A 16,543-nucleotide genomic window follows, 5' to 3' on the forward strand; every position below is an offset into this window, starting at 1 on the left:
GGCACTACTTTATATTCAGCTCCAAGCCATAATCACGACACGTATTTATTACTCTTTCAATATTTTTTAATGTTTGTATTTTATCTTTCGCTGGGATAATGATGTCGTCGATATAAGATAGTGCAATGGCTTCACGTGTTAAATTTCTAAAAATTGCGTTTATATGCCTTTGAAAAACTCCAGGCGAATTGGACAGACCAAATGGCACTTTACAAAATTGGCACTGGCCATTATGCGTTAGGAATGAGATGTATTTTCTGCTTGACTCTTCCACAGGCACGCGGAAAAGCCATTTTTGAGGTCAATGGTACTAAAAATTGCGGCATCTTGCAGACGATCAAGCAGGTCGTCTATAAGCGGAAGTGAAAAATGATCTTTAATAATTACCTTATTGATTCGTCGAAAATCCACGCAAATTATGGGTGATCCGTCCCTCTTCTTTGCTAAAACTACTGGCCTGGTAAAATCGGAGTTTGATGGTTAAATTATACCACCCTTTAGCCATTCGTCAAATTTTATATCGACAATAGTTGCTTGTGAAAAAGTCAAACGTCGTGGCCTTAAAAAATTGGTGCATCGTCGTTTAACACTATGCGCATTTCCGCGTTTGTTGTTGTGGTTTTTTTAGGTTTATATTCTGATATTAATTTGCGAACTTTTTGTTTTGCCACCTCACTTGCACTTTCATCAATATCTAGCTCATTCTCACTAGCTACTGCATCTATTTTCCTAAAAGCAATTCGTTCGTCTATTTCGCTGTTGTCCCATTCGAAATTTTTAATTGTGCACAACACTTCAACGAGAACCATTTCTATGTCCATACATTTTGACGGAACAACATAAAACCGTAAAAAATTTTTCTTCATCTATTTGCACATCGCACTAAAAATATCCTTTTGGTTTTATTTTGTTTTCGTTCGTATTTCCGCCGAAACCGAGTAAAGTTAATTTGCACTCACTCAGTTTAGGAATATTTAAGTTTTTGTACACGTCTTCTATTACAATATTAAATTTGGTACCGGTGTCAAATAGTGCTGCATAAATTTGATTGCCAATTTTCACACTTTTGTTATTTATTTCGCGTTTCACTACTATTTGACGTGTATTTGCGTTTGTTTCTTTTTCTTCGCAATTTGCCGAAATGTGACCGAAGCGATTACATTTAGAAAACTTTCTTCTTCTTTCTTTGTTTTTGCAATCTTTTGAAAGATGCCCCTTTTCACCACAGTTAAAACAACTAATTTCTCTATTTTCGGTCTTTTGCACATAGCCCTTTACACTTTTTGTTTACTCATCTTTTGTTTTGGTGTCTTTATTTGTAGCGCGCTTATGCATAGTTTCGTAACACTTCAATCGTTCTTCAAAATCAATAAAGTTTTTCGCACCATTTAACATAGCTTTTTTAACACTTAAATCATTAATTCCGTCAATTATATATTACATCAAAGCGTCATTTTCGATTTGACCTTGTGAAACGATTTCTTTCATACCGTAAACACATTCTTGAAATGTTTCGGTTTCTTTCATTTTTCTTTCACATAAACGCTTGTGCAATAATGCGCAATTTGTAAGCAATTTAAATTCACTTAATAATATGTCTTTTAATGTGTTGCCACTAATTTAGCCCTCTTTCACTTAACACAAAAAAATTTTGCTACACCACGAATTGATTTTTTTGCAAACACAAATTTTTTCAGATTATCCCATTGCATCAAAATTGCTTGTTCTTCAAATTCTTGTGTCCATACCTCAATTGGCATCTTATTAGAACGATCAAATATTCTAATTGAGTCGTCAGCATCACGCAATGTCATTGTAAATTTATGTGTGTGGTGTATACCAATGTTTGTATGCACGTCGGTTTGTGTTTCACTCGTTTTATTTCTGTTCATGGCTTCGTCGTTTCTCTCGTTGGTAGCAGAAACAAAACTCATTTCACCACCATTTACACCAAAGCCGGCCAAAAGTTGCACATTGTGCAATTTGAGTTCGTATTTTCACACCGACACTAACGATGTGTGATCACGATCGTTTGCTTTCGCTTGTCACTCACTAAAATCAACAGTGAATGCAAAAGGAAAAGTCCATGCTACCTTTTGGGCACATAATAAAAAAAAATATGCTGCAATGTTAAAGTGACTTTTAATATGTTTTAGTTAGTATTATTAAGTTCCTTTGAACATACATATTAATATTTACAATTTAAATATTAATAATTAATAATAATTAATTAATTATTAATAAATATTGACAATTTAATATAAGTAACTTTTTATACATTCTACTTAGTTTTATTAATTTTTGTAAATTTTTTTGTATTGAATAACTTTATGTTTTGAAAATATATATTTCTATCTTTATATTTACTTTGTTTTATAGTTCTTTCGTAATGAAAAAGTACATTTTTATACTCAGTTGAGCAGAGCTCACAGAGTATATTAAGTTTGATTGGATAACGGTTGGTTGTACATATATAAAGGAATCGAGATAGATATAGACTTCCATATATCAAAATAATCAGGATCGAAAAAAAATTTGATTGAGCCATGTCCGTCCGTCCGTCCGTCCGTTAACACGATAACTTGAGTAAATTTTGAGGTATCTTGATGAAATTTGGTATGTAGATTCCTGGGAACTCATCTCAGATCGCTGTTTAAAATGAACGATATCGGACTATAAACACGCCCACTTTTTCGATATCGAAAATTTCGAAAAACAGAAAAAATGCGATAATTCATTGCCAAAGGCGGTTAAAGCGATGAAACTTGGCAGTTGGGTTGACGTTATGACACAGAATAGAAAATTAGTAAGATTTTGGACAATGGGCGTGGCACCGCCCACTTTTACAAGAAGGTAATTTAAAAGTTTTGCAAGCTGTAATTTGGCAGTCGTTGAAGATATCATGATGAATTTTGGCAGGAACGCTACTACTATTACTATATATGTGCTAAATAAAAATTAGCAAAATTGGATGAAGAACACGCCCACTTTTTAAAAAAAAATTTTTTTTAATTCAAATTTTAACAAAAAATTTAATATCTTTACTGTATATAAGTAAATTAAGTAAAAATTCAACTCCTGTAATGATATGATGCAACAAAATACAAAAATAAAAGAAAATTTCAAAATGGGCGTGGCTCCGCCCAGTTTCATTTAGTTTGTCTAGAATACTTTTAATGCCATAAGTCGAACAAAAATTTACCAATCCTTCTCAAATTTGGTAGGGACATAGACTCTGTGACGGTAACTGTTCTCTGTGAAAATGGGCGAAATCGGTGGAAGCCACGCCCAGTTTTTATACACAGTCCACCGTCTGTCCTTCCGCTCGGCCGTTAACAAAATAACTTGAGCAAACAACGATATATTTTTACTAAACTTAGCCCACCTACTTACCTGAACTCACTTTATCTTGGTATAAAAAATGGCCGAAATCCGACCATAACCACGCCCACTTTATCGATATCGAAAATTACGAAAAATGAAAAAAATGCCATAATTCTATACCAAATACGAAAAAGGGATGAAAAATGGTAACTGGATTGGTTTATTGACGCAAAATATAACTTTGGAAAAAACTTTGTAAAATGGGTGTGACACCTACCATATTAAGTAGAAGAAAATGAAAAAGTTCTACAAGGCGAAATCAACAGCCCTTGGAATCTTGGCAGGAATACTGTTAGTGGTATTGCATATATAAATAAATTAGCAGTACCAGACAGATGATTTTCTGGATCACCTGGTCCACATTTTGGTCGATATCGCGAGAACACCTTCACATATAGATCTAAGGGCCACTCGCTTTTAAAATCCTCATTAATACCTTTAATTTGATATCCATATCGTACAAACACATTCTAGAGTCACCCCTGGCCCACCCTAATGGCGATATCTCGAAAAGGCGTCCACCTATAGACCTAATGCCCACTCCCTCTTAAAATGCTCAGTAACACCTTTCGTTTGATACCCATATCGTACAAACATTCTAGAGTCACCTCTGGCCCACCCTAATGGCAATATCTCGAAAAGGCGTCCACCTATAGACCTAATGTCCACTCCCTCTTAAAATGCTCAGTAACACCTTTCGTTTTATACCCATATCGTACAAACATTCTAGAGTCACCCCTGGCCCACCCTATTGGCGATGTCTCGAAAAGGCCTCCACCTTAAGACCTAATGCCCACTCCCTCTTAAAATGCTCAGTAACACATTTCGTTTGATACCCATATCGTACAAATATTCTAGAGTCACCCCTGGCCCACCCTAATGGCGATATCTCGAAAAGGCGTCCACCTATAGACCTAATGCACACTCCCTCTTAAAATGCTCAGTAACACCTTTCGTTTGATACCCATATCGTACAAACATTCTAGAGTCACCCTTGGTCCACCTTTATGGCGATATCTCGAAAAGGCGTCCACCTATAGAACTAAGGATTACTCCCTTTTAAAATACTCATTACCACCTTTCATTTAATATCCATATCGTACAAACACATTCTAGAGCCACCCTGGCCCACCCTAATGGCGATATCTCTAAAAGGCGTCCACCTATAGACCTAATGCCCACTCCCTCTTAAAATGCTCAGTAACACCTTTCGTTTGATACCCATATCGTACAAACATTCTAGAGTCACCCTTGGTCCACCTTTATGGCGATATCTCGAAATGGCGTCCACATATAGGACTAAGGATTACTCCCTTTTAAAATACTCATTACCACCTTTCATTTGATACCCATATCGTACAAACACATTCTAGAGTCACCCCTGGCCCACCCTAATGGCGATATCTCGAAAAGGCGTCCACCTATAGACCTAATGCCCACTCACTCTTAAAATGCTCAGTAACACCTTTCGTTTGATACCCATATCGTACAAACATTATAGAGTCACCCCTGGCCCACACTAATGGCGATATCTCGAAAAGACGTCCACCAATAGGCCTAATGCCCACTCCCTCTTAAAATGCTCAGTAACACCTTTCGTTTGATACCCATATCGTACAAACACATTCTAGAGTCACCCCTGGCCCACCCTAATGACGATATCTCTAAAAGGCGTCCACTTATAGACCTAATGCCCACTCCCTCTTAAAATGCTCAGTAACACCTTTCGTTTGATACCCATATCGTACAAACATTCTAGAGTCAGTTTATGGCGATATCTCGAAAAGGCGTCCACCTATAGAACTTAGATTTACTCCCTTTTAAAATACTCATTACCATCATTCATTTGATACCCATATCATACAAACACATTCTAGAGTCACCCCTGGCCCACCCTAATGGCGACATTTCGAAAAGGCGTCCACCTATAGACCTATTGCCCACTCCCTCTTAAAATGCTCAGTAACACTTTTCGTTTGATACCCATATCGTACAAACAAATTCTAGAGTCAGCCCTGGTCCACCTTTATGGCGATATCCCTAAATGGCGTCCATCCATAGAACTATGGCCTACTCTCTCTTAGAATACTCTTTAATACCTTCCATTTGATACACATGTCATACAACCACATTCCAGGGTTCCCTAGGTTCATTTTCCTACATGGTGATTTTCCTTATTTTGTCTCCATAGCTCTCAACTGAGTATGTAATGTTCGGTTGCACCCGAACTTAGCCTTCCCTACTTGTTTTAAGTAAATTTTGCATTGACCATACCTTCTTTTATAAAAAAATTTTATCTGACTAGCTCGAACTCCGCATTCTTAGTTATACGAATATACATAAGTAAATATAGTCAGGATTAGCTTGAAATCAAATAACCAAAGTCCTTTTTAATTTCAAACTTAACAGTCCACATTTTCTTTTAGCACACTCAATTTTTACACACACTTATTCAATTGTTTTAGTATTTGTGTGGCTGGCTCTGATTTACTCTCACTATGCTACTGCTTCAAACTCTATTGTCGCATGCTCTGTTCTCCTTCTCAGCGTCTTTATTATCGTCGTTTTCATTTTTTCGTCGCCGTTTTGATCTACTTCTTCGCTGCCTCGCTCAGCGAGCAAGTGATTGCGTAGTAAATTTTTGAAAATATGTAGCTTAACGTCTGCTACATCGTATTCAATTTCTAAGATATTACAAATTGTTACCAAGTCACGCTCATTCAAGTTTGCACTCACGTACTCAGATTTTCGCTCGAATTCTTCGCTGTCTTCGTCGTATGAAAATCCACAGAATTCTCGAAACCGTTGTCGGTTATTTCTGTCGCATTCACTTTCAAAAGTGTATTTATGTAACGTCATGATTTCAGCTTTGCTGCTACTACGCATGGCCTTTGGGATAAAATTATTCAAGCACGCCATTTTGTCAATTCAAAAACAGTTCACTGAATTTATGCGATATTATTTTACATTTTTACATTATATTTAGTAAGTGCAGTTCTGATTTATTTGGACAATTTCTGACCCATTTTAACAGCTAGAAGCTTCAAACTTCACCAAATGCTTACGTATATAGCATATAATATTGTCTAAAAAATCACAGAGGTCGGTTGTATATTGTTGAAACTAACTAACATAATATAGATCTGGCATCAATATGTGGTATCAGCAAAATTGTCTCCATTCTATACTGTATTTAATTTACCCTTCTTCTTCCGGTGAATTATAATAAAGGAGAACACATTGAATTTAGACTCTGCGTTTCATTGCGACATATATGGAATCCATCACAGGTTATGGCACGCTTCCACTGCGCGTAGGAAGTGCACATAAAGTCGCAACCGCAAAATTGAGGCTTTAAGTGTAATTCATAAAGCAGAATCGTAAGTTGACATTTTTTCTTCAGGACACACGTATTCATTTTAACCTTCGCACGTTGGCGCACATAATTTGCCTTATGCAAGCACCCGAGAGCTTTCGAAAGCTCATACCGTTTAAGTGCGCACGCGCCAAAAATAAAGTGGCGGCCACCGTGGTGTGATGGTAGCGTGCTCCGCCTATCACACCGTATGCCCTGGGTTCAACTCCCGGGCAAAGCAACATCAAAATTTTAGAAATAAGATTTTTCAATTAGAAGAAAATTTTTCTAAGCGGGGTCGCCCCTCGGCAGTGTCTGGCAAGCGCTCCGACTGTATTTCTGCCATGAAAAGCTCTCAGTGAAAACTCATCTGCCTTGCAGATGCCGTTCGGAGTCGGCATAAAACATGTAGGTCCCGTCCGGCCAATTTGTAGGGAAAAATCAAGAGGAGCACGACGCAAATTGGAAGAGAAGCTCGACCTTAGATCTCTTCGGAGGTTATCGCGCCTTACATTTATTTTTTTTTTCTTTACACATAGAAAAAGCTCACTCCTTCGCAAGAACAAAATCAATCGTTAAAAACATAGAGCAAATAGAAATCTAATAGAAGTATATAGAAAAGTAGCACATTTGTACGACTGACAGCCAACGAAAAGTAAAACAGAAGAAACAAAGATAATTACAAGGACATCACAGCAAACACAAAGTGAAGGTCAAAATATAGAAACAAAATAGAAGAAAAATATGAAAAATTTGGCGAAAAACTAAGCAAATTAAGAGTGAAGAAAACGAGGAACCAAAACAAAACAGCCAACTAGAAGAAGCAAATCGTGAACAAATCGAATCTCAAATTCAACGCCGGTGCTGAAATCCAAAATGAGCTTTACGACAGGCAAAATTTAACCACTTTGCAAATATAATTTTGACACCTGGAAAATAAAGGTACAAGCTATCTCGACAAAATATGATGCGTGGAAGTAAGTAAATGGGAGCTGTGTCAAACCAACGTCACCACCCGCAGCAGTTAGTGAATGGGAAGACAACGATGCCAAAGCAAAGTCTGACTTGGTGCTATCAATGAGCCCACCTGAATTGCAGCAAATAAAGCACTGTCGCGCAACAAATGACATTTGGGACAAACTGCATTCTGTTATTCAATCGCGCGGGCCGGCGCGAAAATCTATGTTACTAAAGTCACTCATACTGCACAAAATGTGTCCTAATGATGACATTCGTGAACATCTACGAAAATTCTCCAATATAGTCACCAAGCTATTAGAAATGGATTTAGAGGTCATAGAGGAGCTTTTGACTGTCCTGCTCCTGTACAGCATTCCAAACGAATTTGAAACCTTTAGAATCGCCATCGTGTCCCAAGAAAAGCTACCAAAATTAGAAATCCTGAAAGTGAAATTGTTCGAAGAGTTTGAGGCACGCAACAGAAATGGCACGGCAACGCAAGAAGCTGCCTTATACGCGAATAGAAGCAGCGGAAGTAAAAAACCCAGCAATTATCAGCATTCAAACAATTCAGACTAAAAAAGGGCCACTTTTAAGTACGCATGCCATACTTGCGGAAAGATTGGGCACAAGGCAAGGGAGTGCAAATCTAAGGCATTTAAAAACAAAGGTCAGAGACGAATCCAGAACGGTTCAACGTCTAATGCAGAAGAAGTGGTTTTAGACGAAAGCAACGTTCACGCAAGTGACAAATAGTGCCTCTATTCGGGTGCATCGTTCCACATGTGCTCGTCTAACGCGAAATTCCAATACCTTGAAGAATCGACCGGTAAGACATTAGCTTTAGCCAAAAATAGTCTCACGAAAATAGCAGGTCACGGAATAGTAAAGCTCACGTCAAATACAGGCTGCAAATTTACACTTAAAGATACTCTATTCGTACCGGACCTGTGTACAAATTTATTGTCAGTATCAAAAATTAGCACGGTATCGACGTAAAATTTATGGTTACAAAATCCATCGTAACAAACAAATCGACAGGCGTAAAAGTTTTCATAGCAGAGCGTGAAAACAACTTGTACTACGTCGAAGAACAAGCTGAATGGGCAGCGGAAGCCAGCCCTAAAATAACGACGCTCCAGGATTTGCACGAAGCATTCGGCCACCTAAACGAAAAACACCTCAAAGCAGTCATCGAAAAAAGAAAATTTCTCGGCGTTAACGCAAATACCAAAACGAGTATAACAACGTGTACTACATGCATTCAAGGAAAGTAAGCTCAGCAACCATTTCAAAAATCGAACCGCAATACCAAAAAAATTCTAGAGTTGGTGCACAGTGACGTATGCGGGCCCATGAAAACACAATCAATCGCAGGGTCGCGATACTTCGTCACGTTTATCGATAACAAGAGCAAATGGTGTACAATATATTTTTTGAAACACAAAAGCGAAGTCATAGACAAATTCAAAGAGTAATGTTTAGGCCACCAAGTTAAATTCTTTTATCATGTCTTCGGGGATGACCCACCCTAATCCTGCACTCCTTTGGGTATATCGCCTGTCAGCCAACGCTAGCCCCATTGCACCCACAAGGAAATCAGGCCCGCAACAAAAGCACAGCTAATGTTCATTATTCTGGTAAGGCTAATGCCTTAACTTATAAAACATACTCAACGTCTAAGTCCGATGTAAGACTCATACAAACCGTTCAGCCAACTTTACTAAGGCCTCACTAAGGCGTTCGTTTTTCGCATCTGCAAAGCACAAGCAGGTTGGTAGTCAGCAGAACAATTAATATACCATTGTTTTGTTATGTTTTCAAATGCGTACCAATAACATGCACGAACATATCCATGCCTGCTTAGAGCAATGAACGGACGGTACAGTTCTTAGGTTTAGCATAATAACACACGCTCAAACCTATTGCCACATATGTAAGTATATGGATGGACATATCGGTAACTATTTATATTTTTTGTGTGTGCCAGCATTCCTCTGCCAAGGCATCTGCCTGAATGCATGTCCAAGTATATACAACCATATACGTGCATATATACCTTACGGATTGCCTACTATTGTATGCGCTTTTGAGCAGAGGTAATTTCCCCTCAAAACGGTTAGCTATGTCAACTGCGGCTCGAGGGTTTTATGTGTTTGCGAAGAACTTAACTTTTACTTTTCTGTCAACCTTCAGCGGATCAGCAGCTTACAACAAAATTTCATTTGTCTATAACGTTATTAATATCACTTACATGAATTGAACTTTAATAAAATTTATAACGATTATATGATTAAAACTCCCTCTGTCCTTACTTCTTTACATCGACACAATCCACGGGAATCTGAGCTATCCAATCCCTCTGAATTGTGTTCATGGTCCTTACACACCGGCAACTAGAGAGATCGGCACCTAATCCACCATCCATCGGAAGTTATTTGAAAAGCGATATAAAGGCGTACTAAAACCACCGAAATGTATTAAAGAGGTGCTAAAGCGAGCGCAATAGCGCAAATATCACAACGAAGAGAGTTTATTAGAAGCGTATACAAGGCACCATAATACAAGTTAAGGAGTCATCCAGCAACGAAATAATTACAAGGTACGTGGTTATATTTCAGTGGCACTTAGGCTATATAAACGGAGTATAAACGAAAATACGGCCCAAAGCCAAGAATAAAACCCGCGGTAGTGTTTTTTTGTCTTTCTTGCGTAAATTTCTAGCACTTCCCCCCACCAGTGCTAAGGGGTGCCAGAACTTGCGCAAAACTCTCTTTAGATTCGCCAATAAAGGCAAAAACTTGCGTCGGTCTATTGCTTCCCCCACCACCGGTAAGGGGTATCAGATCCTGCGCAAGAAACTTCGTTATCCACTCCGTTCAATTCGCAAATAACTTGGAGAAGCTCTAATACTTCCCCGCCATCAGCGGTAAGGCGTATTAGTTATTGGTCATGTTAGCGAATCGACTCCCTAGTGATCTATACCTCTGCGTCGACGAAACTTTGATTCAGTCTGGTACTTCCCCCACCAGTGGTAAGGGGTTCCGGATACTGCTCAAAGTGAAGGAATTAAATTCCGTCATCCCCCTCTGTATGCATATTCGGGAACGAATTCCCAGCCCATCGTACAAGAGCACTCATAAAAACACGTTAAGTTAGCGAAACGAAACATTATAATATTAGTGGCAGTTGGGTGGCGAGACGAATTGTCAAATAGCAAGCCCCACGAAACGCACAGTTTTTGCTTTTAAAACAAAAAAAAAAAAAAGATCAGATCCCCCTACTTGATTAGAATCGTGTCCTTTATTCAACCAAAATTATGGAGTCATATAACAGGCTGGCTGATGCCGTCATCGGATTCGAGTCAGACTACAATGACATGCCTGTGGCTAGCCTCACAAAACACCCCCTTGCAACCCAACAGGAAGATTTAAAAGCCATATGGAAAAGGCGAAAGTATCGTGGGACAACCTTTTAAACGCAGACACATTGGAGGCAAAAAATATTTCGGCTGTAAAATAAAGCATAAAGCAGCTTATGCAATTTTCCTCCGCTGTATTTCCAATATGGCCGAGATTCAGGCAAAATTAAATAAGAAAGAAACTGATGGAGAGGAACGACCCGAGCGCGAGCGCGAACGAAATATCCGTTTACCTCCTTGCGACACAGAAGTTTTTAAGGGAGACTATCTCTCATGGCCAACATTCCGTGATATGTTAACGGCCATATACATTCAAAACAAGAGCCTGTCAAATGTTGAGAGATTGTACTACCTTAATCAGAAAACTAGGGGGAAGCGAAAGAAATTGTGTAAAAATGCCAGTAAACTAACGACGGTTTCGCCACGGCGTGGAAAAATTTAACAGATAGGTACGAAAATAAAAGCATTCTTATAAACACACAATTGAAGATTTTATTTAGCTTAGGAAAAATTTAAAGTGTGGCACACCGAAAAGCTGCAACGCGAAATAAACAACTGTATCGCGTCTCTGAAAACCCATCAAATCGAAATCTCTAACTGTGATGCGATCATTCATATCTCTGCTCGACTAAGTTACCAGAAAGCACCTTGGCGCTCTGGGAACAAACAGCGGAGAATAAGACAGAAGTCTCCAAATGGGAGGAAATGGAATGTGGAAATGAAATTCTTCTCCCATAAGTTTCAGACATTGGAAACGGTCTTGGGCAAAAGCACCACAGCCCCGAAACAACAACCTAGTAAACAAACTACCGATACTTCGCACGGAAGTTTGGCGCATTCCAAACGAGTGTGTCCAAGGGTTCGTGCAAGATGTACACATCAAATAAGCACATGCTTCAAAACTGTCCGAGGTTCAGGAATCAAACACCCCTCGATAGACTTCATTTTATTAAAAATAATAATAGTTGCGTCAACTGCCTATCCCCGAGACATACTGTGTCTAAGTGCACGAGCTCGTACAATTTCAGCACTTGCCACCTACGACACCATACGCTTCTCCATATCCAGGCAGTTGTACCAAAACCAGCGGGTAGGGCTACAACATCGTACCCCCATAACAACTCCCCAACCACTTCGGCCCAGGCACAGCAGAAACATGATGTTGCAAACAAGCATGCAAATAGCGTCAATAACGTAACATCATGCTTCTCAAATACCAACAAAGGGGTCTTACTAGGCACAGCATGCGTTAACATCTATTACAACGATACTAATTTTTCAGCGCGCGCCTTGATAGATTTTGGGCCCCAATGTACGTTTATAACGGAAAGGCTTAAGCGCCGTATTAACTTGCCGCCTAAAAAGATGTCTGCCCAAGTTTCGGGCATCACTAATCAGGTGCCTGCGCAAGTGAAGGAAGCGTGCCTTCTCAAACTGCGATCACCGATTGATCCTTTAGGACATATTAGTACAACTGCGTTGGTTTCACCACAACTGCCAGGGGACCTTCCAACCTGCCAGGTGAATCCAACAACTATGCCAGCTTTCCCTGTCCTAATATTAGCAGACAAGCGCTCCTTTATTAACGAACCGGTCGACCTGATATTAGGCGGCGACATCTACGCGCAGGTGATGCTAGGGGCATCAAGAAGGACGTATTAGGGACTCTAATCGCTCAGGAAACAGTATTCGGCTGGATAGTGACGGGCCAAACTGAAATAGCACCCCCTTCCGAAAAGTGTGTATCATTTGTTAGCAACGTAACACTATACAAGACTCTACGTTCATTTTGGGAACTAGAAAATGTGCCTAATAAGAGGCCATACAGTGAAGATGATGCTTATTGCGAAGAGCTGCACAGGAGAACGACGAAACGAACCGAAGTGGGAAAATATGTTGTGTCACTTCCATTTAGGCAGAACTTCCCAAACGACGTACAGTTGGGTCCATCGCTCAAAATTGCCTGCTCACAATTTTTTAGAATGGAAACTAGGTTAGCAAAAGATCCACTTCTACAAAAAGAATATAATAGAGTATTATCCGAATATGAGAGCCTAGGACATATGTCGCCTATCACCGACCGCATTCACGGAGAAGAGTGCAATAATTATTTTCTCACACATCATGCCGTCAGAAAGGAGGACATTACCACCACTAAGGTAAGAGTGGTTTTCAATGCATCTTCACGAACAACTAATGGGATCAGTCTCAACGACGTTCTCTACACCGATCCAGTCCTACAAAGGGACCTGACCATTTTAATTTTACGATGGCGATTCTTTAGATATGTCTTTAACAGCGATATTAAAAAAATGTATTGCCAAATTCTACTAAATCCCGACGATACAAAATATCAGCGAATAATATTTCGCAAGAATCCTTCGCAACCTACCCAACTCTATGAATTGAAGATAGTCACATTCGGAGTGAACTGTGCCTCCTATCTCGCGATCAGGACATTAATTCAGCTAGCCGATGATGTGGAAGGTAACTATCCGGTTGCAGCCGATATCCTACGGAGGGCAATGTATGTGGATGACGTACTGGCTCTACGAAATTGGACGGCCAATTGCTATAAGCTCTTAGAAGGGATATCCCGAAACCATCTTCTCAATGAAGACTTCTTGGCCTTCGAAGATGCAAGCATGGTCAAGGATTTAGGTATTTGTTGGAACGCCCACTCAGACAACTTCTACTTCACTCCTAAGCCTATCGAAAATCAGGAAATCCATACAAAGCGGTCGATACTGTCAGCTATCGCAAAATTATTAGACCCTTTATGTTGGTTAGTCCCATTTGTTGTAATTGCAATAATTTTAATGCAGGGCATATGGCTAGAAGGAACCGGGTGGGATGAAGATGTAACCTCAAGCTGCATGGAGCGTTGGCAAAACTTTGCGGAAAGCTACCGACACATTGAACAGATTCGCATACCTCGCTGGATGCACTTTTCACCAACGGCCAAGGTGGAAATTCATGGGTTCTGCGATGCTTCTGAAAAAGCATACATAGCTTGTATTTACCTTCGTACAGAAATAAATGGTCAAATTTTTATAAACTTCCTTTAAGCCAAGTCGAGAGTAGCGCCGGTCAAAACCATATCGCTGCCAAGATTGGATCTATTTGGGGCCGTATTACTGGCAAAAACAATGGAGGCAGTAAATAATAACCTCAACTTAGGCCAGCATGCAAACTTATTATGGACAGACTCAACTATTGTTTTAGCGTGGATACGAAAACCGCCATGTTCATGGTCCACCTTCTTTGTTCACCGCATAACAAAAATAGTTGACCGAGTAAGGACCAATGACTGGCGGCATGTGGACTCAGCCTCCAATCCATCAGACTTGGCAAGCAGAGGACTCTCAGCGGAAGAACTGGTCAACAATTCCCTGTGGTGTGAACGACCGTCTTGGTTACAACAAAACGTCATCGAATGGCCCACTTAGGAATTGGACTACCACACCGTCATAGAAGAAAAACCGGTAAAGGCAAACATAGAAAAAACCAGCCGCAGCGGCGAAGACGGTTTAGAGAGATTTTCCGAGTTACATAGAGCGATAATGGTATTATCATATGTCAGGCGTTTCTATCATCGAACCCAGCCTAGCAAAAAGTCATTCTTCCATGAAGAATCATTTACCATCTCTCCAAAGTAAATTAAGTCAACCATGTCTCAGGTTATAATCAATGTCCAACGCAGCCATTTCTATGCAGAAAACGCGGCACTCGTTGCGGATAAGTCGATAGGTTCGAAGAGTGAACTACTACCCCTTGCCCCATTTCTAGATTAAGATAGCCTTATAAGCACGGGCGGACGTCTTAGAGCTTCTCGCGATATGTCTTATAACGAGTGCCACCCGATAATCTTGCCACACAGCTGCCGACTGTCTCGATTAATCGTGCAGACTGTTCACAAGGAATCCTTACACGGAGAGAACCAACTCGTGTTACGTTTGATCCGAACGCAGAATTGGATTCCCCGTGTAGAAAACATGATCAAGTCAGTAATCCATAACTGCAAAGAATGCGCGATATACCGCAAACGTTCGCAATCGCAGCTGATGGGCATCCTGCCGAAAGGGCGGACTACCTACTCTCGAGCGTTCACGAACACTGGTATCGCCTTTCCTGGACCATTCGAAATAAAAAAATTTCAGGGACGAGGCTGTAGGGTATCCAAAGGATATGTCTGTTTATTTGTATGCTTCTCGACCAAGGCCATACATTTGGAAGCTACAATAGATCTGAGCACTCAGTCGTTTCTGGCAGCTTTCGCCAGGTTCGTTTCACGACGAGGCTGTCCGAAAAACGTTTATTCCGACAATAGAACCAATTTTGTAGAGGCAGCGAGGTCGTTAAAAACCGAACTCAAAGTGTTTTTAACTCAAGTCCGCGACAAAACCCTAGCCTACTACTCCCATGTAGAAATCGCGTGGCACTTCATCCCCGCCGCCGCCCCCACATGGGCGGATTGTGGGAAGCGGGAGTGAAAAGCTTTAAAAGGCATTTCAATAAAATAGCGTCTCATTGTAAATACACCTTTGAGGAGTTCGCCACCTTGTTGTGCAGAATCGAGTCTTGCCTCAATTCACGACCTCTCACTCCTTCCTCCAACAATCCAACCGATTTAGAGCCTCTTATTCCTGGCCATTTTCTGAAAGGGGGACATCTACTCGCCCCTCCCAAGCCAGATGCCAGCGATAGCCCGTCACCAGTCACCAACCGCTGGCGGAGGCTAAAGGCCCTACACCGCTCATTTTGTAAGCGATGGAAATCCGAGTATCTAATGGAGCTGCAAAAGAGAAACAAATGGAAGTTCCCGAAAACCAACATGAAGGTCGGGGACTTGGTGGTCATCAAGAAGACAATCTCCCAGCAAATGAGTGGAGAATGGGCAGAGTCACCAATGTTTACCCCGGTTCCGATAATCGCATACGCGTGGTCGACGTCCGGACATCTCGAGGGCAAGTGACGAGATCCCTGGTGACACTAGTTCTGATCCCCTTCGCTCAGGAGGAGGATCCGACAACGTCCTCCTAATGGAACACGCAACACATCCCAAACAAAAAAAAAAAAGGAACCCGATACAGTGCACTGCTCACTAAAATAGAAATATAAAAGAAGTCCGAATCGGCGAGCTCAACAATTTGATAAATTGAACAAACCTCACCCGAAAACGAGCATTCCATCTTCGCTGTATTAATGAAACACTACGGTTATTTCACAAATTTATTTATTGGGTAACTTACATACTATATATAATCAATAAAAAGGGGTATGAATGTTGTTCCAGGGGCGAGCGGGAAGACGAGGCTACGTCCCCTGCGCTGGCCTCTCACACACTATTCGGAACGATCCCGAAAACACAGTGACGGAAGCTTCCAGGCGTCAGCTGTATTTCTGCGAACGGCCCGACGGCG

The sequence above is a fragment of the Eurosta solidaginis genome, chromosome X (genome assembly GCF_040869045.1).
Source record: "Eurosta solidaginis isolate ZX-2024a chromosome X, ASM4086904v1, whole genome shotgun sequence".
In the NCBI taxonomy this organism is placed as follows: Eukaryota; Metazoa; Arthropoda; class Insecta; order Diptera; family Tephritidae; genus Eurosta; species Eurosta solidaginis.